Below are 27,179 nucleotides of genomic sequence, written 5' to 3'. Positions count from 1 at the left end.
GAGATGCCAACTTCAGGACAACTTGGGCCTGCAGAGGTCGCCGGGAGGCCCAAGCTTGGCGTGGAGAAGCCCACCGACCGGAGACCATTTGGGGCCTGCAGGTGCCATCAGAGGGCAGGAGCTCATCCTGGAGAGGCCACCGTGAGGCCTGACCTGGGCCTGGGGAGCGTGGCTTGAGGAAGCTGTGGGCCAACCAAGGCAGCCAGGAGATGGGTAGGCACTGAGTCCAAAGAGGTTGTTGACAGGCAGGAGTCGGGCCTGGAGACACAGCCAGGAAGAGGAGCTTGGCCCGGAGAGGACGCCCGGAGGGTGCAAGTGGTCTGGAGAGGCCGACTTGAGGAGGTTCTCAGCCCAGAGAGGCCGCCGGAAGGGAAAAACTGGGCCTGGAAAGGCTGTTGTGAGGAATGAGCCCCATGGGCCTGAAGAGGCCACTGGCAGGCGGGAGCTGGGTGTGTAGAAGCTGCTGAAAGGTTGGGAGCTTGGCTTGGGGGGTCCACAGTGAGGCAGATGCTGGGCCTGAAGAATCTGCTGTGAGGTAGATGTTGGGACTGTAGAGGCCGACAGGAGGCAGAGGCTGGGCCTGGAGGGGCCAAGATGCAGGAGCTGGGCCTGGAGAGGCTGCAAAGAAGCATGAGCTGGGCCTGGTGAGGTCGACTTGAGAAAGCTCAGGGCCTGGAGAGAAGGCTGGGAGGCAGGAGCTGGGTCTAAAGAGGCCATTGTAACGATGGAGCTGTGCCTGTGGAGGCTGTTGTGAGGCAGTAGGCTCATCTGCGGAGACTGCCATGAGGTGGGGTATGGGCCTAAATATGCCACTGTGAGTCATGAGCTTGGTCTGTAGAGGCTGACTGGAGAAAGTTCTGGGCCTGGAGAGGCTGCCGGGAAGTAGGAGCTGGGCCAAAAGATTTAAGCACATTTAAATTTGTTAGGCACTTTATTTCCATTATTACAATAGATAATAATATATTTAATATATTAATATATTTAACATATTTATATATATAATAAATATATATTTATTAGATATCCAATATATAATAAAATAATTATAGAACTCACCATAATGTAGAATCAGTGGGCGTGTTAAGCTTGTTTTCCTGAAACTGGATGGTCCCACCTGAGCGTGATGGGACAAAGTGACAGATCAATAGGTATTAGATTCTCATAAGGACAGCACAACCTAGATCCCTCACATGCACGGTTCACAACAGGGTGCGTTCTCCTATGAGAATCTAATGCTGCTGCTCATCTGAGAAGGTGGAGCTCAGGCGGGAATGTGAGCAAAGGGGAGTGGCTGTAAATACAGACGAAGCTTCCCTCACTCCCTCACTCCACACAACTCACCTCCTGCTGTGTGGCTCCCTACGGCTCCATGGCTCAGTGGTTGGGGACCCCTGCTCAAGTGCATCCAAAGCGACCCTTCCCACACCAGTCTTCATAGTGGTCAAGGGCAGCAACCACTTAGCTCCCAAGGCATGTGCCTCAGCTGGCATTTTGTCACAATCAACAGTAAGTGGTAGCTTGAGTCATTGTGAGGTCACTTCCTGGAAATCACCAGCATCCCATTTCCCACTGGCAAAGAGCTCAGCACTGCCCCCTGGGAAACCAAACCTATGCCCAAATCCCATCTGTGTGGGTTTATCTCCTGGGACCCTTCCTAACATATTAGTCAGAGTCCAATCAGGAAGCATAAACCACTCAAAAGTTTAAAGTGGTAAAATTTAATACGGAGAATTATTCATTATAACAGGTGAACAGCATAATGAGAGATTGGCTAGCACAAAGTAAAGAGAACTCTAGAGAATACAGGACTAGCCCAGGCCAGGCATGGTGGCTCATGCCTGAAATTCCAGCAATTTGAGAAGCTAATGCACGAGGATTGCTTAAGGCCAGGAGCTAGAGACCGGTCTGGACAACACAGTGAGACCCTGTCTCTATCCAAAAGAAGAAAAAAGTTAGCTGGGAGTGGTGGTGCACACTTGTAGTCCCAGCTACTCGGAATGCTGAAGTTTGAGCCTGGGAGGTCAAGGCTGCAACGAGGCATGATTATGCCACTACAGTCCAGCCTGGTGACAGAGCAAGACCCTGTCTCAAAGAACAAAACAACAAAAACCGTTTACAGACAGAAAAGAGATAGAGCTAATAAGCTGAGGAAAGATGTTGAAATGTGACAAGTAAAGTAACATGAGGTCTTTTATCTATTTAAAATAATCAAACAAAAAATGACTTACTAAATTATAATACCCTGTGCTGGCAAAGGTGCAGTGAAATGGGCACTTTCTTATACTATGAGGGGTGTTTACATTGTGTATAAGCCTTCCCGGGTAAAGCCTGTCAATTTTTTAAAATAATGGAGACAGGGTCTCACCATACTGCCATACTGCCTCCTCCAACTCTTGGCCTCAAGCAATCCTCCTCTCTTAGCCTCCCAAAGTGCTAAGATTATAGCTGGGAGGCACCCAAAACCCTGTCAATTTACATCAAGGGTAATGAGAATGTCCATTCACCATGACTCACAGTAATCTTACTTCTGGGGAGACAATTCAATCTAAACAAAAGGTCATCTGTACACACACAGTAAAAATCTGGGAGTAACTGAAGACAGAGTTGGTAAGTGAAATAAGAAACAGTTCTAAGAAATTAAACTATGATATCAATAGGCACCTGGTATAAAAGGTCAGTTGATGTTAGCTGCTACTTTTTTGTTGTTTTGAGACAGGGTCTCACTCTGTCACCCAGGCTGCAGTGCAGAGGCCTGATCATGACTCACTGCAGTCTCAGCCTCCCTGGGCTCAAGTGATCCTCCCACCTCAGCCTCCCAAGTAGCTGGGAATACAGGAACATGCCACCACACTAGGCTAATTCATGTATTTTTCTGTAGGGATGGTGACTCCCCCTTTGTTTCCAAGGCCTATCGCAAACTCTTGGCCTCAAGCTATCCTCCTGCCTCAGCCTCCCAAAGTGTTGTGATTACCAGTGTGAGCCACCACACCTGGCCAGCTGCTACTTTTAGCAATATTATTATTATTATTCCACTCAATTAAAAATTATTATTTTCAAGGCTACGCAACAGTATGTATCCTACAGCGTAATTGTAAAAACATATACAGTCGCCGTCCCTCAGTATACAGAATTAGTTCCAGCCCCCATCTCTGCATATACCAAAATCCATGCTTACTCACGTTTCGCTGTCACCCCTCTGGAATCCACGTATACAAAAATTCCAAATATTAGTTTGGCATAGTGGCAAGCACCTGTAGTCTCAGCCACGTGGGAGGTTGAGGTGGGAGGATCGCTTCAGCCTGGAAGGTTGAGGCTGCAGTCAGCTGCGATAGCACTACTACACTCCAGCCTTGGACAACAGAGTGAGACCCTGTCTCAGAGAAAAAAAAACAAAATAAAACAGGTTAGAAATTGTAATGAGGTCTGTTGGGCAAAATTCCATATAAGCAAAGTATAAATAAATAAAGCAAATCGTGATAAATTAGTACGACTGACTTTCTGGAGTTTCTGACAACAAAAGTAAGGAAAATGCAGAACACAAAGACAGAGAGTAAAAAGAGAAATTAGGAAAGCATTCTACATGTTTAATAGGAAGACACTGGCCGTGTTCGTGCAACAGCAGTATGTCATGACATGACATACCTTGGAGAGAAGTTAACAGATGAGGAAGTTGATAAAAATCATCAGAGAAGCAAAATACTGGTAGCGACACTCAAGGAAACCACGAAATTTCCATAACTTATGTCAGCAAAGTGGGAATATTGTACAGTGTGTGTTGAAGTTCCTATACAACATTGTTTATCTGCCGTTTGTTTGTTTGTAAGGAATGTATATACTAAAAGTTCTTCTTGCTGTCAAAAGAATATGTGTGAATAAGTCATTTTAACTTATTCTTCTGTTTTTCTTTTATCTTCCTGCCATCATCCCACAGCCTTACTTTAGAAATTTTTTCTTTAGAAAATTGAACAAGTGCTCCTTGTGGTGGCACATACCTCGAGGATGGGAGGCAGGGGTGGAAGGGTCACTTGAGGCCATTAGTTTGACACCAGCCTGGCCAACAAAGTGAGACCCCATGTCTACAAAACAATTTAAAAATTAGCCAAGTATCGTCATGTATACCTACAGTCCCAGCTACTCAGGAGGCTCAGGTAGAAGTACCCTTAGCCCAGGAGTTCAAGGCTGCAGTGAGCTGTGATAGCACTACTGTACTCAAGCCTGGGTGACAGGGTGAGACCCCCATCTCCTAAAATAAAAAACAAAGAAAAAAAGTAGTTCAAGTAGCAAGCTGTATGTGGCTTAGTCTGAATATTTGTAAACTAGAAATTCTCAATCTTTTGGGGTCTAACATCCCTTTACCTTTTTTAACTTTATTGAAGATCTCTAAGACTATCTCTTTCTGTAGATAATTATATTAAAACTAGAAAATAAGACCCAAATTTTTAAATATTATTCATCACATATTAAAGCCATTACATGTTGATATAAGATTTTAAAAATATTTAATATTCATTACATATTAATAATAAAACCATTACATGTTGATATAATACTTTTTTTTCTTTGAGACAAAGTCTTGTTCTCTTGCCCAGGCTGGAGTGAAGTGGCTCAATCTCAGCTCATTGCAACCTCCGCCCCGCAGGTTCAAGTGATTCTCCTACCTCAGCCTCCCAAGTAGCTGGGATTACAGGCGTCCACTACCATGTGCAGCTAATTATTGTATTTTCTTTGTAGAGAAGGAGTTTCACCATGTTGGCAAGGCTGGTCTTGAACTCTTGACCTCAGATGATCCACCCGCCTGGGTCTCCCTAAGTGCTGGGATTACAGGTGTGAGCCACCGCGCCCACCCCGATTAATGTATCTTTTAAAACACTGATTAGCCAGGCAACAACACCGGGCAGGGGTCTCCTCATTCCCAGCGATGCAAACCCCACTGCACGGCTGAGGGGTTTCAAGGGCTGCAGAGCCAAAAGGCTCTGACTTGAGATATTATTTTACTTGTATTTTTATTTGTATTGTGAGACAGGTACTGCTCTGTCACCCAGACTGGAGTGCAGCTGTGCATTTACAGCTCGCTGCAGCCTCGACCTCCTGGGCTCAAGCCATCTTCCTGCCTCAGTTCCCCAGTAGCTGGTAGTACAGTTGAGTGTCACCATGCCTGGTTATTTTTTAAATTTTTTTGTAGAGTGAGGGTTCTTGCTATGTTGCCCAAGCTGGCCTCAAACTCCTGACCTCAAGAGATCTGCCCACTTCAGCCTCCTGAGTAGCTGAAACTACAAGTACACATCACCATGCCTAGCTACATTTATTTAATTTTGAAAAATATTTTTGTAAAGAGCAGATCTTGCTGTGTTGTCCAGGCTGGTCTTGAACACCTGCCCTTAAAAGATACTCGAACCTCTGCTTACCAAAGAGCTGGGACTACAGGCATGAGCCATTGCAATCAGCCTGAAGAGATTTCTTTAATCTAGCATCCCATACTTGGTAGGACTGGGAAAGGCAGTAGTGTTTTTTAAAATTACTTAATAATTTCAGTAACAATCAAACTCAACCTTGACCACTGCCTTCTCTCACACCCCATATCCGGTCTGTCAGGAAATCCTGTTGATTGTCTTCGATATCTACTAAAGATCCCCACCCAGCAACTCCCTGGCCTCCTCCCCTACTTCTCCCCTCTGACCATCTCTCAACACCACCACGACCCTGGTCAGGACCACCATCATCTCCCGCCTGGATGTTGCCAAAGCTTGGCCCCCATGCTTCTATCACATCTTCCCACAGTCTTTCTCAACTCAGCAGCCAGAGAATGCTTTTAAATCGGGAGACAGATCATGTCGCCTCTCTGCTCAGAACCCTCCCGCAGTTCCCATCTCAGTCAGAGTAAAAGCCAAAGCCCCAGCAATAACCTCCCAGGGCTTATGTGATCTGTACTGATCCCCACCCAGCAACTCCCTGGCTCCCTCCCCTAATTCTCTTCCTCTCTCCATCTGCTCCATGGGCCTCCTTCCAGAGCCAGAGACACACCTCAGACAGTTTATTCTATTGTTTCTGCCTACAATCCTCTTCCCTCAGCACCATGGCCACCTCCTTCCCCTCCTTCAAATCCTTACTCAATTTTCACTTAGGAGGCCACCCCTGACTATTCTATTTAACATTACCATCTGTCCCCATGCCCGCCATGCTCATTTCTTCTTTCTTTACTTTCTTCTTTCTTTTTTTCAAGATCTCACTGTCACCAAGGCTGGAGTGCAGTGGCAAAATCACAGCTCACTGCAACCTCAAATTTCCAGGCTCAAGCGATCCTCCCACCTCAGCCTCCCGAGTACCTGGGACTCCAGGTTCATGCCACCATGCCTGGCTAAATTTTTTAGTATTTTATTTTATTTTATTTTATTTTGAGACAGAGTTTCACTCTTCTTGCCCAGGCTGTAGTGCAACGGTGCGATCCCGGCTCACTGCAACCTCCACCTCCCAGATTCAAGTGATTCTCCTGCCTCAGCCTTCCAAGTAGCTGGGATTACAGGTGTGTGCCACCACGCCCAGCTAATTTTTGTATTTTTAGTAGAGCCGGGGTTTCACAATGTTGGCCAGGCTGGTGTCAAACTCCTGACCTCAGGTAATCTGCCCGCTTCGGCCTCCCAAAGTGCTGGAATTACAGGCGTGAGCCACCATGCCTGGCCAATTTTTTCATTTTTTGTAGAGACAAGGTCTTACTATGTTGCCCAGACTGGTCTTGAACTCCTGGCCTCAAGTGATCCTCCTGCCTAAATTCCTAAAGTGCTGGGATTACCGGCATGAGCCATCATGCCTGGCTTCATGTTCATTTCTTCTTGCTGCTGCAACATAGTTTGCAGTTTCCTACATTTAGTGGCTTAAAGCACCACAAATCTACCATCTTACAGTTCTAGGGGCCAGAAACCCAAACTAGGTCTATTAAGGCTAAAGTCAAGGTGTCAGCAGGGCTGCATTCCTTCTGGAGACTCTAATATGTTCCCTTGGCTTTTCCAGCTTCTAGAAGCCACCCCCATTCCCTGGATCATGGCCCCTGACTCCATCTTCAAAGCCAGAGGTGAAGCATCTTCAAATCTCCCTCTCTTACCTCTGCTTTCATCACCACATCTCCTGCTCCAATTCTGAGTCTCCTACTCTCTTTTTTTTATAAAGACCCTTGTGATTGCTGGGCATGGTGGCTCCCACCCAGAATCCCAACACTTTGGGAGGTCAAGGCAGGAGGAACAATTGAGGCCCGAAGTTTGAAACTAGCACGAAAAACAGTGAGACCACCCCCTCTAGAAAAAAATAAAAATAAATATTAGCCCGACATGGTGGTATGCGCCTGTAGTCCCAGCTCCTTGAGAGGCTGAGGTGAGACAATCGATTTTGCCCAGGAGTTTGAGATCAGCCTGGACAACATAACTCAATCTCATCTCTACAAGGACGAGGTGGGAGGATCACTTGAGCCCAGGAATTTGTGGCCAGCCTGGGCAACAAAAGAAGACCCCATCTGGCCAACACGGCCAACCTGGCCACCATGGCAAAACTCTGACTCTACAAAAATGAGCTGGGCATGGGTGACATGCATGTGTAGTCCTAGCTACTTGGGAGGTTGAGATGGGAGGATTGCCTGATCTCAGGAGGCCAAAGCTATAGTGAGCTATGATCACATCAGTGCACTCCAGCCTGGATGACACAGGAGATTCTCTCTCAAAAAAAAGAAAAGAAATATATATTTAATCTCTGTCCCTGGTTCCTGGCACAGAGCTTCTAAAGCTCTTACAAAGACCTCAGTGATAGATGTGACAGGAACATCTTTTGTTTTAATATTTGGTCTTGGTCCAAGGTTTCTAACACAAAAGCCTCTAAGAACTTTGGGATCTCCAGCATGGTAAGAATGCATTTGGGGATGTTGTTGAGATGACTGGGTGACTGCAAGCTCCTAAATTTCTTCAAGAGGAGGGCTGATTACCACGCAACCACATGGTAAGAGGCTTGGAACTTTCAGCCTCATGCACTGAACTCCAGGAGGAAGAGGGGCTGGAGACCGACTTAATCACCAACAGCCAAAGATTTTATCAATCATGCTTGCATAATAAAGCCTCCATAAACACCCTGAACGGGGTTTGCAGAGCTTTCAGGGTTGCTGGACACAGGAGATGCTGGGAGGGTCGCATGTTCAACAGAGGGCATGGGAGCTCTGTGCCCCTCCGAACTTAATTTGCCCTGGGTATCTTTCTTTTTTTTGAGACAGGATCAGGCTCTTTTGTCCAAGCTAGAGTGCAGTGGCACAATCTCAGTTTACTGTAACCTAAGCCTCCCCAGTCCCCAGCTCAAGGTATCCTCTCATCTCAGCTTCCCTAGTAGTTGGAACTCTAGGTGCACAACACCACACCGGTTATTATTATTATTTTTTAATTTTTTATAGAGACAGGTTTTCACCATGTTGCCCAGGCTGGTCTCAAACTCCTGAGTTTAAGCGATCCTCCCACCTTGGCCTCCCAAAGTGCTGAGATTACAGGCATGAGCCACTGCATCCAGCATGCACGTCTCTTTCATTGACTGTTTCTGAGATGTATCCTTCACAATGAACCAGTAATAGGAAATGAACTGGCCAGATGTGGTGGCTCACATCTGTAATCCCAGCACTTTCAGAGGCTGAGGTGGGAGGATCACTTGAGACCAGGAATTTGTGGCCAGCCTGGCCAACACAACAAGACCCCATCTATACAAAAAATAAAAGAAACTAGCCAGATGTGGTGGTGCAGGCATGTAGTCTCAGCTACTAGGGAGGCTGAGGTGGGAGAACCACTGGAGCCCAGACAACCAAGGCTGCAATGAGCTATGACTGCACCATTGCACACCAGCCTGGGCAACAAAATAAGACCCTCTCTCTCAGAAAAAAAGAAAATAAACTGTTTTTCTGAGTTCCGCAAACTGTTCTAGCAAATTATTAAACCCAAGAAGACAGTTATGGGAACCCCCGATTGGTAACAGGTTGGTCAAAAGTATGGTGACAACTTAGGACTTGCCATTGGCATCTGAAGTGAGGATGGCCTCGTGGGACTGAGCCCCTAACTTGTGGGGTCTGTGCTAACTCCAGGTAGTGTCAGAATAAAGTCATGGGATACCCAGTTAATATCCAGAGCACTGAAGAATTTGGTGTAGAAACTCCATACATACATTCAGTCAGAAGTGTGTGAGTAGAGACAAACATGGGCTTTTCTGTCACCTACCTGCTTAACTGCATAGGAGAGGCAATATGTGGTGCTCATGAACAAAGCAAACATTAAAGTCAGACCAGACCCAACATTTGACTCAGTCTTAATATCCAGGTGAGCCTGCACAAATCATTCATTATTCCTAAGGCTTCATCACTCCATTCATAAAATGGAGATAACTGTGGCACCTACATGTGATTCTGTGAGAATTAACGAAATATTATGCTTGGGGTTATTGTGATCATTATACCTGTTCCAAACTATTTGACAAGGACAGTGATGGATGAAGACATCAAAAAATCAGAAACTGCAATGAGGTCTCTCAGGCAAAATTCCATACAAGCAAATTACTGTGTCTACAAAGCATTCCTGCCACACTTAATTCACCATTCCCTGAACAAAATACGCCATCTTCGTTGTTCAGGTCTGTACGGTGCTGGTTTCCCTTCCTGGGCAGTTTGCGCTATCCCATCCCGGCCCATTCCCCATCCCTCCACCTCCCCCTTCCCTCCCCACTCTCATACAACTCTTCCTCATCTTTCAGGACTTGGCTTCAATGTCACCTTAACTGGAAGCTTCTCTCACTCTCCAGAAGAGCTTCCCATTGCACTTGATGCATGCACTATTATTTGATCATTTTTAAGTTACAGTCCAAATCTTTTTGTACCTGAATAACATGTTGCCCAGTCAGTCTCTCTTCCTGGATTCAGAAGTCCTTCATGGTAGATCCAGCTGGAAGTGACAAAAAGACATCTTTTGACATAAACGGATGACACAGACAGACATAAATTCTTAAATGTCTTAAATGTTATGTGAAAATTAAACAGAATTCAAAGACTTCTGGGGAACACGTAGGAAGTTACTGGGAATGTCATAAAGGGTTAATTTGTATTTTATTTTATTTTTTGAGACAGTCTCATTCTGTCACCTAGGCTGGAGTGCAGTGGTGCAATCAGGCTCACTGCAGCCTTGACCACCTGGGCTCAAGTAATCTCACTTAATTTTTATTTGGTTTAAGAAAGTCTTGGTTGAGGGTGGTGGCTTATGCCTGTAATCTCAGCACTTTGGGAGGCTGAGAGAGGTATATTACTTGAGGCCAGGAGTTTGAGATCAGCCTGGGCAATATATTAAGACCCTGCCTCTACCAAAAAACAGAGTGAATGTGTGGAAGACAATTTTTCCACAGACTGGGAGTGAGGGAATAATTTCAGGATGATTCAAGTGCATTACATATATTGTGCACTTTATTTCTATTATTACTACATAGTAATATATAAAGAAATGATTCTACAACTCACTATAACGTAGACTCAGTGGGATCTCTGAGCTTGTTTTCCTGCAACTAGACTGTCCATCTGGGGTGATGGGAGACAGTAACAGAATATCAGGCATTAGATTCTCATAAGGAGTACACAACCTAGATCCCTCACATGCACACTTCACAACAGAGTTTGTGCTCCTATGAGAATCTAATGCTGCTGCTGATCTGACAGGACATGGAGCTCAGGTGGTCATGCAAGCGATGGGAGGGGCTAGAAATACAGATGAAGTTTCCCTTCACTCGCCTGCTGCTCACCTCCAGCTCTGTGGCCCTGTGGTTGGAGACCGCTGCTCAAGTGCATTTGAAAGGATCCATCCCACGCCATTCTTCAGAGTCATCTTTACTGCTGCAGTGGTCAACTTGTAGCACCCCTAAGCTCGCAGGACATATACTTCAACTGGCATTTCACAATCAACAGTATGTGGCAGCTTGAGTCATTGTGAGCTCACTTCCTGGAAATCACCAGCATCCCATATCCCATTAGCAAGGAGCTCAGCACTGCTCCTTGGATAACCAAACCTATTCCCAAATCCCATCTGTGTGCGTCTATCTCCTGGTACCCTTCCTAGCATCAATTCTGTATTTGTAGGAGTCCAATCAGGAGACACAAACCACTCAAAAGTTTAAACTAGAATGAGCAAGATGGCTCACACCTGTAATCCCAGCACTCTGGGAGGCCAAGGTGGGTGGACTGCTTTGAGCTCAGGAGTTTGAGAACAGTCTGGGAAACACGGCGAAACCTCGTCTCTACAAAAAACACAAAAATCAGCTGGGTGTGGTGGCACTTACCTGTAATCCCAGCTACTCGGGAGGCTGAGGCAGGAGAATTGCTTGAGCCTGGCAGGTGGAGGCTGCAGTGAGCAGAGGTTGTGCCACTGTACTCCAGCCTGGGTGACAGTGTGAGACCTGGTATCAAAAAGAAAAAACGTATATATATGTATATAAGTAAATTTAATATAAAAAGTATTAATTTTGGCCAGGCAAAATGGCTCATGCCTGTAATCCCAGCACATTGGGAGGCCAAGGCAGACAGATCACCTGAGGTCAGGAGTTCGAGACCAGCCTGACCAGCATAGAGAAACCCCATCTCTACTAAAAATACAAAATTAGCTGGGCATGGTGGCACATGCCTGTAATCCCAACTACTCGGGAGGCTGAGGCAGGAGAATCGCTTGAACCCGGCAGGTGGAGGTTGCGCTGAGCCGAGATAGCGCCATTGCACTCCAGCCTGGGCAGCAAGAGTGAAACTCCATCTCAAAAAAAAAAAAAAAAAAGATTAATTTTTACAGAGGATCAGCACAATGAGGGACACACTAGCACAAAGTAAAGACAACTCTAGAGAATACGGAACTAGCAGAGGCCAGGCATTGTGGCTCATGCCTGTAATCCCAGCAATTTGGGAAGCCTAGGCAGGAGGATCGCTTGAGGCCAGGAGTTGGAGACCAATCAGTGCTAAATAGTGAGACTCTGTGTGTACCAAAAAAAAGAGACATTAGCCAGGTGTGGTGGTGGTGCACACCCGTAGTTCCAGCTACTTGGGAGTCTGGGATGGGAGAAATCCCTTGAGCCTGGGAAGTCTACACTACAGTGAGCCAAGATTGCGCCACTGCACTCCAGCCTGGGCGACAGAGTGAGACCCTGTCTTAGAAAGAAAAAAGAAAAGAAAGTGTTAATCCCCCTATGGGAATCTCCTCTTCTCCTGCCCTCTCTGGAACCTCACTTGTCAGTTCTTCCTCCCACTTTCCTGTATCTTTAACCTATCCCCCACTTTTAGCTCCTTCCCATCATCATTTAAATTACTCAAACTTCTTCTGTTTTAAAAACCTCTCCCTAAACTCAGGGAGAGGTCTCCTGCACACCCATTGAGCCATCTGCTCTCCCTGGTGCCTTCTCTATAGCAGCCTGAGCCATGTCTCTAATCCATGAATCTCATCATGTTACTCCCCCATTTACATCACTTCTCCTTGCCTCAGGGATTAAGTCCAAACTCCTTAACAGCCCCTGCTCTGCCCTGCCTTGCAAGGCAGCCTCACTGCTTGCCCCTCTCCATTTCATCTGCTATGGAGTCCAACTGAGCCTCATCTGCCCCTTGAACACACACTCTTTCTCCTCTGGGAGTCTCTGAAGTGGGTAATATCCTCTGCTTATAATATGCTTCCCCTTAAACCTCTACTCTCTTCCTAGCTAGCTTCGACTCCTCTGTCACTTGTCTGCTTTGGCATCACCTCCTCATAGAAGACTTCTTTGACTCCCGAGATTCTCAGGAGCATGGCAGGTGAAGTGCTCCTCCCATGAATGGATGGAGATTAGGGAGTGTGTGTTATTCATGCTTAATTCACCAGTGCTTAGCTGAGTACCTGGCATAAAATAGTTACTGTGGTGGCCAAAGTAATAACCCCCACCACCACCAATTGCTCATGTCCTATGTTACACAGCACAATTACATAGGAAGGGAGAATTAAGAGTGCAGATAAAATTAATGTTGCTCATCAGCTGACCTTAAAACAAGATTATCCTGGAGTATCTAGGAGAGCCCATGTAATTACAAGCATTCTTTAAAACTGGAAGAGGGAGGCAGAAGGTTAAGAACCAGAGACGGTGGGCACAATGGCTCATGCCTGTAATACCAGTACTTTGGGAGGCCAGGGCAGGAAAATCCCTTGAGTGCAGGAGTTCAAGGTCAGTTGTGGCAACATACTGAGGTCCCATCTCTACAACAAAATAAAAACAAAATTCACTGAGTGTCACGATGCTTACCTGTAGTCCCAGCTAGGGGAAGGCTGACATGGTAGGATTGCTTGAGCCTGGGAGTTTGAGGCTATAATGAGCCATGATAGGAGCACTGAACTCCATCCTGAGTGACAGGGCAAGGTCCTGTTTCTGAAGAAAAAAAGGACATTGGAATCAGGGTCCTCTCCATCCTGAGGTGCCTACAAGGCATCTCTCTCTGCAAACGAGTAAACATCACCCTCCAACTCCTTACAGAGTGGAGCAACAGGAAAACTCCTTCACCTCATTTCTGTGCTGCTTGGGAGGCCTGGACAGCCCAATAACCAGCTCCTTGCTGATGAAGCAATCAGGAAATGGCTCGAGTTGAGCTAAGGAGAATTTGGGTCCTTCTTTTGGTTCTCAGTAGGCAGGGTAGGGGCCAGGCATGGTGGCTCATACCTGTAATCCTTGCACTGTGGGGGGCCAAGGTGAGAGGATTGCTTGAGGCCAGGAGCTCAAGACCAGCCTGGACAACATAGAAAGACCTGGGTGGCATACACCTGTGGTCCCTACTACTTGGTAGGATGAGGTGGGAGGATTGATCACTTGATCCCAGGAGTTTCAGGCTGCAGTGAGCCATGATCACACCACTGCACTTCAGCCTGGGTGACAGAGCCAGACCATGTCACAAAAAGTTAGAAAGAAAAAAAAAAGAGAGAGAGGGAGACAGACTATACACAGGCACCACCACATTTGGCTAATTTTTAAATATTCTGTAGAGACAAGGTCTTGCTATGTTGCCCAGGCTAGTCTAAAACTCCTGGCATCAGGTTGGGCATGGTGGCTCATGCTTGTAATCCCAGCACTTTGGGAAGCTAAGGCAGGCAAATCACCTGAAGTCTGGAGTTTGAGACCAGCCTGGCCAACATGGTGAAACTCTGACTCTATCAAAAATACAAAAATTAGCTGGGCAGTAGTGGCGTGTACCTGTAGTCTCACCTACTCGGGAGGCTGAGGCAGGAGAATCACTTGAACCTGGGAGGTGGAGGTTGCAGTGGACCCCATCACTGCACTCCACCCTGGGTGACAGAGCAAGACTCTGTCAAAAACAACAACAACAATAACAAAAACAAAACAACAACAACAACAAAAAAACTCCTGGCATCTAGACATCTTCCTGTCTTAGCCTCCTAATGCCCTGGGATTATACTGTTTCCTATAATTGAAGACACTTGTTCTTATACTGCTTTAAGGTATAAAGGAAGAAAAAAAAACGGATAATGGCAAATGTTGGTGAAGGCCGGGCATGGTGGCAGCCTGTAATTCCAGAACTTAGGGAGGCTGATGAACTTAGGTAGAACCTTGTTTACTAGAGTATTAGGCATGGGTTTGGGCAACTATTCTAACCAGAGAAACTGGCTTCAGTGACGGCAAGTTGGCAATCCAAGGTATAGCATGCATAGGGCTGGCAAAATTCAGGGTGACTGAAGCAAAAGCTTCAGAACCAGAAAGACCACATCTGGGGGTAGAGCACAAAACTCTCAAGAGATGAATCTTTGTAAGAGTGAGGCAGAACTATATAGCAGTTTTAGGAGATCTGTTGGTGCCCAGCAAGAGCTCCAAATGGGCTATATGCAGGGATGCAGGCAGTAGTCTCAGGAGAGGAGGTTCACAAAAGTCATTCAGTCCAAGACCTCAAAATCTGTTCTCTACTAAAAGGAATCAAGTTTCCCTAGAGAAATGGCTGACTCCATGTATGGTGCAGTATATTGATCCTGGAACATCTTTTTTGCCAGAAAGCAAGGAAGCCATCAAAGTCCAACAGGATCACGTCAAAAAGTCACGAAAGTCAACTTGAAGAGATAATTATTAACCTAGATGAGACAATGTAAGCATCCAAAACAATAAAGACTGCAATGGCCTGAAATACATCAAATGCAAACAATAATCTATGAGTTCATAATGGTATTCAGAAAAAAAAACTACTGGTCATTACAGGGAAGGTTACTAGGTCACTAACTTACTACTCTGAAAAGTGACTTAAGATGAGAGGTAGGGTGGAGAATTAGCTATTTATTCAGTCTTTCCTGTACAAACATAAATTTTTAGGGAGATTGAAGCAGACGAAACAAATCTGGAAAAATGGAGGTAACTGCTTAATCTGCGGGTTGGGTGCATGGAGGTTCAACATATTTCTTTTGTGTATATTTGAACCCCCTACAAAAAAACCACAAGACAGAATGTGAGCCAAGCAGCTTAGGGTTTAGGCAAGGCTTCTGCCTATAAGAGACACCAGGATATGAGGGGTAGTTTTAGCCCTAATGGGCTGAGCCAACTGGAGGTATATAGGGAAGTGCTAAATTGCAGAGGTATCATGTTGCCCAGCACTTGATCAAATCCTAGATCCTAGGTCTGCTTGGTAGCATGCTTCCTAGGTAGTGGATCTGAAGCTACCTATAGAACTTCCTTTGCAGTCATAATTCGCTCAGAAACTACAAAAGTGCTTGCTCTTGAAAATAGAGTCTTTGTCCATTTCATGCTTCTATAAAAGAATACCACAGACTGCATAATTTATAAAAAGGAAAAAAGGAAGGAAAGAAAAAAGGAAGGAAGGAGGGAAGGAGGGAAAAAGGGAAGGAGGGAAGGAAAGGAAGGAAGGGAAAGAAGGAAAGGAAGGAAGGGAAAGAGAAAGAGGGAAGGAGGAAGGGAGGGAAGGAGGGAGGGAGGGAGAGAGAGAGGGAGGGAGGGGAAGGGAAGAAAAGGGAAGAGAAGGGAAAGGAGAAAGAAAAGGAAAGGAAAGGAATAAATTTTATTTCTTAACAGTTCTGGATGTTAGGAAGTCCAAGGTTGAGGGGCCTGCATCTGGTAAGGGTCTTCTTGCTGCATCATCCCACTACAGAAGGCAGAAGGAAAAGAGAGTGCAAGAAAGCAAGAGGGAAAAAGGGGCTGAACTCTGTTTTATAATAAGCCCACTCTGTGATTACTAATCTATTACCACAATAACAACATTAACTCATTCATGAAGGCTATTTTATTAGGCCCCACATCCCAACTGTTGCATTGAGGATTGAGTTTCCAGCACATAAACTTTGGGGGACACATTTAAACCATAGCAGAGCACTTAGGTTAATTCAACTAAGAGGAGCTGGGAAAATCAAAGGCATGAGAAAGACAGCAAAAGCTAGCAGAGAGAAATGCATAGGTTAAGGAAAAAAGTCACAGTGAATCCTGTAGGGCAGGCTACTTTATCAAAAGCACCTAAAAAAGATCTCATTAACTCCCCCAGCTCACCTTCACCCACATCTAAAGAGCCACACACAGCACCACCAAAGGCAGCACAATGAGAACAGCATTCTCCTCAACAGACAAGCTGGGAGTATCTAGACACCTGACCTCAATAGCTCCAGAACAGCCCTAAAACATTTCCTCCCTAACCACCACTCAAGTCACCAGCTTGGAAAGTATTAAGAAAACCCAAATCCTGACACACCACTATGAAACAACTTAAAACAGCAAAGAACAACCCATTTAAACAGCAATGCCAGCTGTTGGGAAAAAAGGAACAATGAGTAGAGGAGAAACAGAACTCTCGGGGTCCACCAAGACCCAGTCTCTCAGCTTCAGCACTTTTAAATGCAGAATCCATACCCCTCTGGGGCCTGTGGAGCTCCACAAGGCATGTCGTCCTCAAAGATAAATGAGCAGGCAAGCTGGCTAGAAAACCACTAAGGGTATTATTCTTTAAAGAATCTTTATAGGGTCAAAGAGGAATGAGTCTTAACTGGCTATGTGAACTCCCCACAGATTCTGAGGATGATGTCAGTATCCCTTTCCAGATGTGTTTAACACTTTGCAGTCACTTGTATTCCTGCCACTGAGTGCCAGTGTTTTGCTAATTTGAACTGATTCCAGCTCACGCTGACCCCAGCTCCCTGGATGTTACCATTAGCCAAGACTGTCACCCATACTGTACCCTTTCAAAGAGTCCTAAAAACAGCTCTTCACCTACTCTTCCAAGACAAGTAAAAATGTCTGCCAAAGAAATGGGGAAAAAAGATTCAGAGAGTGAAAACAATTAATATACTAACAAGAGAGCAAAAAGCAAAAGGGGAGGAGAAACTAGGAAAATCATAGGTGGGCTCTCACCTATTTCCAAAGCTGGGCTAATGTCCTTTTGCTTGTGTCTGAATAAGGCACCAATTTTAAGCTGCTAATGAAAAAAAAAGAAAAAGAGAAAGAAGCAGGCCCAGGCTGGGCGCAGTGGCTCACGCCTGTAATCCCAGCACTTTGGGAGGCCGAGGCAGGTGGATCACCCAAGGTCAGGAGTTCTAGACCAGCCTGGTCAACATGGTGAAACACCATCTCTACTAAAAATACAAAAAATTAGCCAGGCATGGTGGCGCATGCCTGTAAATCCAGCTACTAAGGAGGCTGAGGCAGGAGAATTGCTTGAACCTGGAAGGCAGAGAATGTGGTGACCTGAGATCACGTCATTGCCCTCAAGCCACGGCAATGAGAATGAAATTCGGTAAAAACAAAACAAAACAAAACAAAACAAAACTACCATAAAATAACTCAGACTTAATTAAATACAACCCTAGTGGTGAATGATTAAAGATGGATTACTCATAACAGAGATAACAGTCCAATAAGAATCCAGGAATCTTACCTTTTAATAACAAAAAAATCCTTTCCTTCGAAAGTAACATCCTCTCAAGGCCAGGAATTCCATTAGTAGAAAGCCTTCCTAAAAAACAAAATTCCTGGCCAGGCATGGGTTCACGTCTGTAATCTCAGCACTCTGGAAGGCCGAGGCGGGAAGATCACTTGACGTCAGGAGTTCGAGACTGGCTCGGCCAACATGGTGAAACCCCATCTCCACTAAAAATACAAAAATTAGCCTGGTGTGGTGGTGGGCACCTGTAATCCCAGCGACTTGGGAGGCTAAGGCAGGAGAATTTCTTGAACCGAGGAGGCAGAGGTTGCAGTGACCAGCAAGGTTGCGCCACTGCACCCCAGCCTGGGCGATAAGAGTGAAAACTCCATCTCAAAAAAAAAAAAAATTTCCTTTGGGAAGGCCTTCTACATAAAAATCTTCAACATGAGACTGGAAAAAAGGGTATGGGATCATCACCGGACCTTTGGCTTTTACAGCTCGAGCTATAAGAACAAAAAGAAAAAGGGATATCATTTAAACACAGTATGTAGAAAAGAATAATTATTGAATCTGTACTGGTCTTTAACTTTTACACTTTGATCTTTAATTCTGTTATTGTGATTGAGTCCAAAGAAAAATAGTATGAGTAAAATAAAAAGAACACCAAAAATGCTAATATTCTGTTTACCAAAGTCTGTAGTGAAATATCCCATTAAATCCAAGTGCAGTGACACACCCATAATCCCAAGCACTTTGGGAGGCTGAGGCGGGTGAATCTCCTGAAGTCAGGAGTTCAAGGCCAGCCTGGCCAACATGGTGAAACCCCAACTCTACTACAAATACAAAAATTAGGCAGGCGTGGTGGCAGAGGCCTGTAATCCCAGCTACTTAGGAGGCTGAGGCAGGGAGAATTGCTTGAACCCAGGAGGTGAGCTTGCCATGAGCTGAGATCATACCACTGCACTCCAGCGTGGGCGACAGAACAAAACTTCAACCTCCAAAAAAAAAAAAAAAACAGCTAGCAGGTGACATTTGCTATGGGGAGACTAGGGATATGATCCTGCTGCAATCCTTCCATTTTAGTAAATATAAACTGTGTGAATCCATTCTGTTTCGTCCCCACTCCACTCCAGAGCCAAAACAAGAAAATCAATTATATTTCTAGTTCTTTAAAAACATATCTAACTAAATCATCTACTTAAAAGATAATATGCATGGTTCCATACTCTAAAAGAAAACTTACGTCCTGCATATCATGGACATTTGATGAATGCTTATTCAGTTGACTGGTGTAGACTTCAATAATAACCTGTTCAATGCATTATGCCAGATGAATCTTGCATCTCAAAAGTAGAACAAATATTGTTCGTTCAGTTTTGTCTACCCATAAATGCAATATTCACTAATAAAAAGAAAATGTTTATTGCTCTAGAGAGTATGAGAATTTTGACAACATGAATTCTCCTGTCCTAGGACATAATTAATACTTAGAGGCATACTATTTCATGAGGAAGCTACCATTAAATCAATGTTAAGTGTTAATTACCTCACATAATCTTCTAATCTGACTTAAGACTGAAGACGTACCTCACAAAGCTGATTTATCAAGTTGTAAATCTTCACCTGTTGAATTCATAAGTTCATGTCTGAAAGGTGAGAATAAATATTTAATATTCACTAGACAATATTCAACAAAGTAATATCCACTAGTACATATTTAATATTTCATCATGAACTGCGGGTGTGAAGAGAAAAGACAGGCTGGGCACAGTGGCTCACACCTGTAATCCCAGCAGTTTGGGAGGCCGAGGCAGGCAGATCATGAGGTCAGGAGTTCAAGACCAGCCTGGCCAACATGGTAAAACCACGTCTGTACTAAAAGTACAATAATTAGCTGGGCATGGTGGCAGGCAACTGTAATCCCAGCTACTCGGGAGGCTGAGGCAGGAGAATTGCCTGAACCCAGGAGGTGGAGGTTGCAGAAACCATTATCACGCCACTGCATTCCAGCCTGGGCAAGAGAGCAAGATTCTGTCTCAATCAATCAATCAATAAAAATATAAGGAGGAAGCATTTACTGTGTATATGTCTGGTATTATGTGAAGCACTTTACTATCTTATCAAATCTTCGGGACAGATCTTCAGTTCTCATGACCACAAAAGAGGATACTAAAGCTCAGACAGGAGAAGAGACGTGGCCAGCCTGTGTCCCCAGGGCCTATGGTCTTACCACTAGGTTACAGTGTTTCCAGATATCACATGTTGTGAGGTTTTTGCTTTAAAATGAACCAAAATAAACCAAAGGTGAAAAAGGCATAAGCTATTAAAAAGTGGGAGAAACACTAAGAGAACCTTAAGCATGTAACTAAAAATATTATGGAAATGTTATTGAATTCATTAGCAAATTTAGTGCTAGGTTTTCATTGAGGAGTAGGTTATATTACTCATAATGAAGAAAAATGTTCATTTTAAGTACATTAACATAAATACCATCAATATTGTTTATCATGTTTAAATGTTCACTTAAAGCAATTCAGTTAAAATTCTGCATATCATACAATTTTATAGTTTGCTAGTAGGTTACAAGTAAATAGTCACCCAAATAAAAACATCATGTTTTCCACTGGTTGTTGCTCTTTTTAGGTGAGCATTTGATGTATACCAACAGAGAGAGGATAATAACAAATCGCTAATTTCTTTCATCACTATATAAAGGTGGCTTCAGGATAGAATAGTATCAGGGCGATGATGAATTTGAAATCTAACATCAATTCAGTGATGCATCAAGATAAAAGTAGAGACAATAGGGGCACCTTGGTGAGTACTGAACATTTTATTTATTTATTTATTTTGAGATGGAGTTTTGCTCTTTTTGCCCAGGCTAGAGTGCAATGGTGCAACCTCGGCTCACCGCAACCTCTGCCTCCTGGGTTCAAGCGATTCTCCTGTCTTGGCCTCCCGAAAAGCTGGGATTACAGACATGCGCCACCACACCCGTCTAATTTTGTATTTTTAGTAGAGACGGGGTTTCTCCATGTTGGTCAGGCTGGTCTCGAACTCCCGACGTAGATATCTGCCTGCCTTGGCCTCCCAAAGTGCTGGGATTACAGGTGTGAGCCACCACGCCCAGATGAATTCCAAATTTAACAAAGCAGACTAAGAGAAACAATTCATTTAAAAAAATAATATTTGGCCAGGCATGGCAGCTCACACCTGTAATCCCAGCACTTTGGGAGGCTGAGGTGAGTGGATCAGGAGGTCAGCAGTTCAAGACCAGCCTAGCCAAGATCATGAAACCCCGTCTCTACTAAAAATACAAAAATCAGCCAGGCGTGGTGGCTGGTGCCTGTAATCCTAGCTGCTCAGGAGGCTGAGGCAGAGAACTGCTTGAACCCAGGAGGCGGAGGTTGCAGTGAGCCGAGATCGTGCCACTGCACTCCAGCCTGGGCGACAGAGTGAGGCTCCGTCTCAAAAAAAATAAATAAATAATTCAATGAAATCCCTAAGATCCAGGGCTTTGCAATAAATATGTAAATAAATTTCCAATCTCCATACTGAAAGTTTAAAAGAAATGCTAACTAATAACTAAAGAAATACAACTTTTCCTCAGCTTTGCAGCAATCTAGAAACAAAGTGTGTAGACACTACAAAGCACCTTACAAGGAGAAACGTGTAAGGATGGCATGACTCGCCGGCAGCCCTGGGATTGTCCACGGTACCCCCATGATGAACAGTAACTCCATTGTGTAAACGCCCATGAACATAAGATTACAGGACTTTTCCAGTTTAGACATACCATATTTTCTTTCAGACAATTCTTCAATTTGTTTACGTAGATCAGCGATAGGATGATTCCATTTCTCTGAAAATCAAGCAAAAGTTGCTTCTCAATACTACGTCCCTATGTCAGAGCAGCACTAACGTATAATGACTGACTTCATATATTTTACATTCAAACAGTCCATATCATTTTATTGCTTTCAAGAAAAAATTTCCCCTTTATGGTGGTTCTTAGAATTGCTTTAATGTGAGACTATTAGAGAAGCTGAAAAGCAGGAGGGCAGAAAAGTTCAATCAAATTAAACACAATAACAGGGAGGTCTCAATAAGGAGGTCTCCAGGGGTCTTTTAGCAAACTTCCTAAAACATGTCTCAGCTGTGTGAAATAAGACTTTACAGCAGCCAGGTGCAGTGGTGCACGCCTCTAATCCCAGCACTTTGGCAGCAGAGGCAGGCGGATCACTTTGACCTCAGGGCAACACAGCCAAAACCCCCCTCCCTAGCCCTAACCCCACCCCATCACAACCAAAACTACAAAACAGAAGGGCATGGAAGCTGTATTGGAAGCGATGGTGTGGACTAGATCAGTGATAGGGCATGGTGTGGATATTATTACATTAGTATTGGAAGAGATGGTGTGGACTAGATCAGTGATAGGGCATCGTGTGGATATTACTACATTACTATTGGAAGCGATGGTGTGGACTAGATCAGTGATAGGGCATGGTGGGGATATTATTACATTAGTACTGGAAGCGATGGAGTGGACTAGATCAGTGATAGGGCATGGTGTGGATATTACTACATTAGTAGTGGAAGCGATGGTGAGGATTAGATCAGTGATAGGGCATGCTGTGGATATTACTACATTACTATTGGAAGCAATGGTGTGGACTAGATCAGTGATAGGGCATGGTGGGGATATTATTACATTAGTATTGGAAGCGATGGTGTGGATTAGATCAGTGATAGGGCATGGTGTGGATATTACTACATTAGCATTGGAAGCGATGGTGTGGACTAGATCAGTGTTAGGGCATGCTGTGGATATTATTACATTACTATTGGAAGCGATGGTGTGGACTAGATCAGTGTTAGGGCATGGTGTGGATATTATTACATTAGTATTGGAAGTGATGCTGTGGATTAGATCAGTGATACGGCATGGTGCGCATATTACTACATTAGTATTGGAAGCGATGCTGTGGATTAGATCATTGACAGGGCATGGTGTGGATATTACTACATTAGTATTGGAAGCGATGGTGTGGACTAGATCAGTGATAGGGCATGGTGTGGATATTATTACCTTAGTATTGGAAGCGATGGTGTGGACTAGATCAGTGATAGGGCATGGTGTGGATATTACTACATTAGTATTGGAAGTGACGGTGTGGATTAGATCAGTGATAGGGCATGGTGTGGATATTACTACATTACGATTGGAAGCGATGGTGTGGACTAGATCAGTGATAGGGCACGGTGTGGATATTATTACATTAGTATTGGAAGAGATGGTGTGGATTAGATCAGTGATAGGGCATGGTGGGGATATTACTACATTAGTATTGGAAGTGATGGTGTGGATTAGATCAGTGATAGAGCATGGTGTGGATATTATTACATTAGTATTGGAAGCGATGGTGTGGACTGGATCAGTGATAGGGCATGGTGTGGATATTATTACATTAGTATTGGAAGCGATGGTGTGGACTAGATCAGTGATAGGGCATGGTGTGAATATTATTACATTAGCATTGGAAGCGATGGTGTGGACTAGATCAGTGACAGGGCATGGTGTGGATATTATTACATTAGTACTGGAAGTGATGGTGTGGATTAGATCAGTGATAGGGCATGGTTTGGATATTATTACATTAGAATTGGAAGCGATGGTGTGGATTAGATCAGTGATAGGGCATGGTGGGGATATTATTACATTGGTATTGGAAGCGATGGTCTCGACTAGATCAGTGATAGGGCACGGTGTGGATATTACTACATTAGTATTGGAAGCGATGGTGTGGACTAGATCAGTGATAGGGCATGGTGTGCATATTACTACATTAGTATTGGAAGCGATGGTGTGGACTAGATCAGTGATAGGGCATGGTGTGGATATTATTACATTACTATTGGCAGTGATGGTGTGGATTAGATCAGTGATAGGGCATGGTGTGGATATTATTACATTAGTATTGGAAGCGATGGTGTGGACTAGATCAGTGATAGCGCATGGTGTGGATATTATTACATTAGTATTGGAAGCGATGGTGTGGACTAGATCAGTGATGGGGCATGGTGTGGATATTATTACATTAGTTTTGGAAGTGATGGTGTGGACTAGATCAGTGATAAGGCACGGTGTGTATATTATTACATTAGTAGTGGAAGCGATGGTGTGAACTAGATCAGTGATAGGGCATAGTTTGGATATTATTACATTAGTATTGGAAGCGATGGTGTGGACTAGATCAGTGATAGGGCATGGTGTGGATATTACTACATTAGTATTGGAAGCGATGATGTGTACTAGATCAGTGATACGGCATGGTGTGGATATTACTACATTAGTATTGGAAGCGATGGTGTGAACTAGATCAGTGATAGGGCATGGTTTGGATATTATTACATTAGTATTGGAAGTGATGGTGTGGGCTAGATCAATGATAGGGCACGGTGTGGATATTATTACATTAGTATTGGAAGCGATGTTGTGGATTACATCAGTGTTAGGGCATGGTGTGGATATTATTACATTAGTATTGGAAGCGATGGTGTGGACTAGATCAGTGATAGGGCATGGTGTGAATATTATATGGGTGTTAGGGCACGGTGTGGATATCATAGTAATGTAGGGCACAGTGTAATTATTATATTAGAGGCCACTGTAAGAATATATATTAGCAGCCACTGTGTCTTGGACATTGACAATGATGTTAGGGTGTACTCCAAACAGTGAGATTTGGGGGTTTTATTTTTCTAGATGGATTTCTTCCTCTGCTGAGTGCTCTAAAGACTCACTCCTTGGCACTCAGGGCCGTGGACAGGAGCTTTTTACTCACCAATGAAGAACACCAAGTTAACACGACCCTCGTGCTGCACTGGGGAAGTTGAAGCTCCTCGCTGCTTCTGGCACCTCCGCGGGAAGTTGGTGGGGCGGGATCGCGCGCCCTCTGGTGGCTCCGTGGTTCAGCACAGACGCTCTTGCTCACAGTTTCTCGGAGGATGTGCGCCCCCTCCTGGCTGTCCTGAAATATCTATAAATTCAATATTCGGTTTATTCAGTGTCATAATTTTGGAAATTCAAACCGAAGTAAAGGCCACTATATCCATACCCTTCCCATAAATGGTGATGGAAGAGTTATTTGGAAGCCATATAGAATGAAATGACTCTATACACAAATTAAAACAGAAAAACCTACTCAAAATAGTCCAGAGACTACAACTTCAAAGGCAAAACTATAAACAATCTAAAAGAAAACCTAAGAGACATTGGATCTGGTGTTGAGTTTTAATACACAGCATCAAGTGCCAATTCGTGAAAATACTGAGAACAGACTTTATAAAACTAAATTTTCTACTATGAAAAACCCTATTCAGAGAACAAAAAGACAAGACACACTGTGAGAAGATATTTACAAAATACAAACGTGGTTTTAAAAACTGTATTGAAAATACACAAAGAACTCTTCAAACGAACACTAAGAAAACTAAAAACCCAAATAAAACTGGGTAAATATCTGAACAGACATCCAGCCAAATAAAATATATAGATAGCAGGCCAGGTGTGGTGGCTCATGCCTATAACCCCAGCACTTTGGGAGGCTGAGGCGGGTGAGTCACCTGAGGTCAGGAATTTGAGATCAGCCTGGCCAACATAGTGATACCCCCTCTCTACTAAAAATACAAAAAAATTAGCCAGGCATGGTGGTGGGTGCCTGTAATCCCAGCTACTTGGGAGGCTGATGCAAGAGAATTGCTTGAACATCAGAGGTGGAGGTTGCAGTGACCGAAGATCATGCCACTGCACTCCAGCCTGAGTGACAGAATGAGACTCTATCTCAATTAAAAAAAAAGAAAAAAGAAAAAAAAGAAAATACACAGATAGCACATAATCACACAAAAGGATGCTCAATATATCTCATTAGGAGACTTCAAATTAAAATAATGCTGAGATATCACTGCACACCTAGTACAACTGTGGGACTCTTAAAAAATCTCAACAGTAACAATTGGAGGTTGAAGAACAATAGGTACGGCCATTCATTACTGGCAGAATGCATGAATGGGTACAGCCACTTTGGGAAATAGTTTGACAGTTTTTCCCAAAGATAAACAAGTCTTACCTTACAATCCAACAAATGCACCCCTAAATTGTGTATGTTTAGACAGCTGCTTTGAAAAATTATGTTCAAACAGAAACTAGCATGTAATTATATATGAGCCACTCTACTCATAATGGCCAAAACTTGAAGTAATCAGAACGTTCTTCAATAGCTGAATGCATAATCAATTTGAAGTACAACCATGCAATGGAATACCATTCACCAACAGAAAGGAATGAACTGTCAATCCATGAAAACAAATGAATGAATCTTGCATCTATGTTGCTAAGTAAAGGGTGGCAGTATGAAGATGCTATACATTATATGACTCCATTCATATAACATTCTGGAAAAAGCACAACCAAAGAGATGATAGTCAGATCAGTGACTGTCTGGGGTGGGGATTTGAAGTATTCTGTATGCTACTTCAGTAGTGGATATCTGACACTATGCATTTGATAAAACCCACAGAATTTTAATGCACAAAGAACAAATCACAATCTACACAAATTAAATGATTTAGGATGTGGAAGTATCTAAGGACAAAATACAGAGTGCAACCAAGAATCGAACTGTATTACCAATGTATGTTGCAAGTGGTGGGCCAAAGGTGCTGAGCTGAAATGAGTAGAAGCCATAGACTAAAAACAAAACGTACTATATACACGAACAGTGGACTTCATTTTATAAAGTTATTTCCCATAGGGATAATACTTAATTTTGAAACTACTATATCTGTAAAAAGAAAAATAACCATGATTTTCCTCTATACTATCAACACTCCACTTTTAACAGCAAATTGTGGGGTGTGGGGGGTGTTTTCCATACCAACCAATATTCCAACTCTCTGGAAAACAATTGGGTATCCTGTAATTCAACTGTGACACTGATTACCTGGAGTTAGTATACACCCTACAGGTTAAGGGCTTAGTAACACCAGACTGTCCACAACCTCAGATGCCAATCACAAGTAGTGAATCCCCAGTTTACCCAAACTTCTATATGACTTGGCCAGAAACTAGGCATTCCTACACCCCCTCTTCAGGTTTGACTATTTGCTATGATGGCTTATGGAACTAGGAAATACTTACTTATGTTTACTAGTTATTATGGTCTCAATGTGTGTACACCACCACCCCAAATTCCTATTTTGAAATGTAATCCCCAAAGGG

At 43.8% G+C, this 27,179-nt stretch overlaps 1 long non-coding RNA gene across 5 annotated transcripts; it reads right to left on the bottom strand.

Moving 5' to 3' along the window:
* Positions 1–3: 3 nt before the first annotated feature.
* LOC129531744 (uncharacterized) lies at positions 4–24,890 on the bottom strand. 5 transcript variants are annotated; one of them, XR_010130104.1, is made up of 11 exons: positions 24,745–24,890; positions 21,696–21,761; positions 19,487–19,545; positions 17,912–18,402; positions 13,291–13,413; positions 11,323–11,439; positions 10,789–10,985; positions 9,880–9,944; positions 3,180–3,370; positions 1,057–1,114; positions 4–889 (listed from the first exon to the last, which is right to left on the bottom strand). It is a non-coding gene; the product is annotated as an uncharacterized lncRNA (long non-coding RNA). The 5 variants fall into 5 exon arrangements; XR_010130103.1 differs by lacking the exons at positions 4–889; positions 1,057–1,114; positions 3,180–3,370 and having other exon boundaries at positions 9,682–9,944; positions 24,745–24,888; XR_010130105.1 differs by lacking the exons at positions 4–889; positions 1,057–1,114; positions 3,180–3,370; positions 19,487–19,545 and having other exon boundaries at positions 9,683–9,944; positions 24,745–24,887.
* Positions 24,891–27,179: the final 2,289 nt, after the last annotated feature.

The sequence above is a fragment of the Gorilla gorilla genome, chromosome 12, assembly GCF_029281585.2.
Source record: "Gorilla gorilla gorilla isolate KB3781 chromosome 12, NHGRI_mGorGor1-v2.1_pri, whole genome shotgun sequence".
Classification (NCBI taxonomy): domain Eukaryota; kingdom Metazoa; phylum Chordata; class Mammalia; order Primates; family Hominidae; genus Gorilla; species Gorilla gorilla.
The sequence above is the reverse complement of the archived record's forward strand: the minus strand, read 5'-3'. Positions and strand labels throughout refer to the sequence as shown.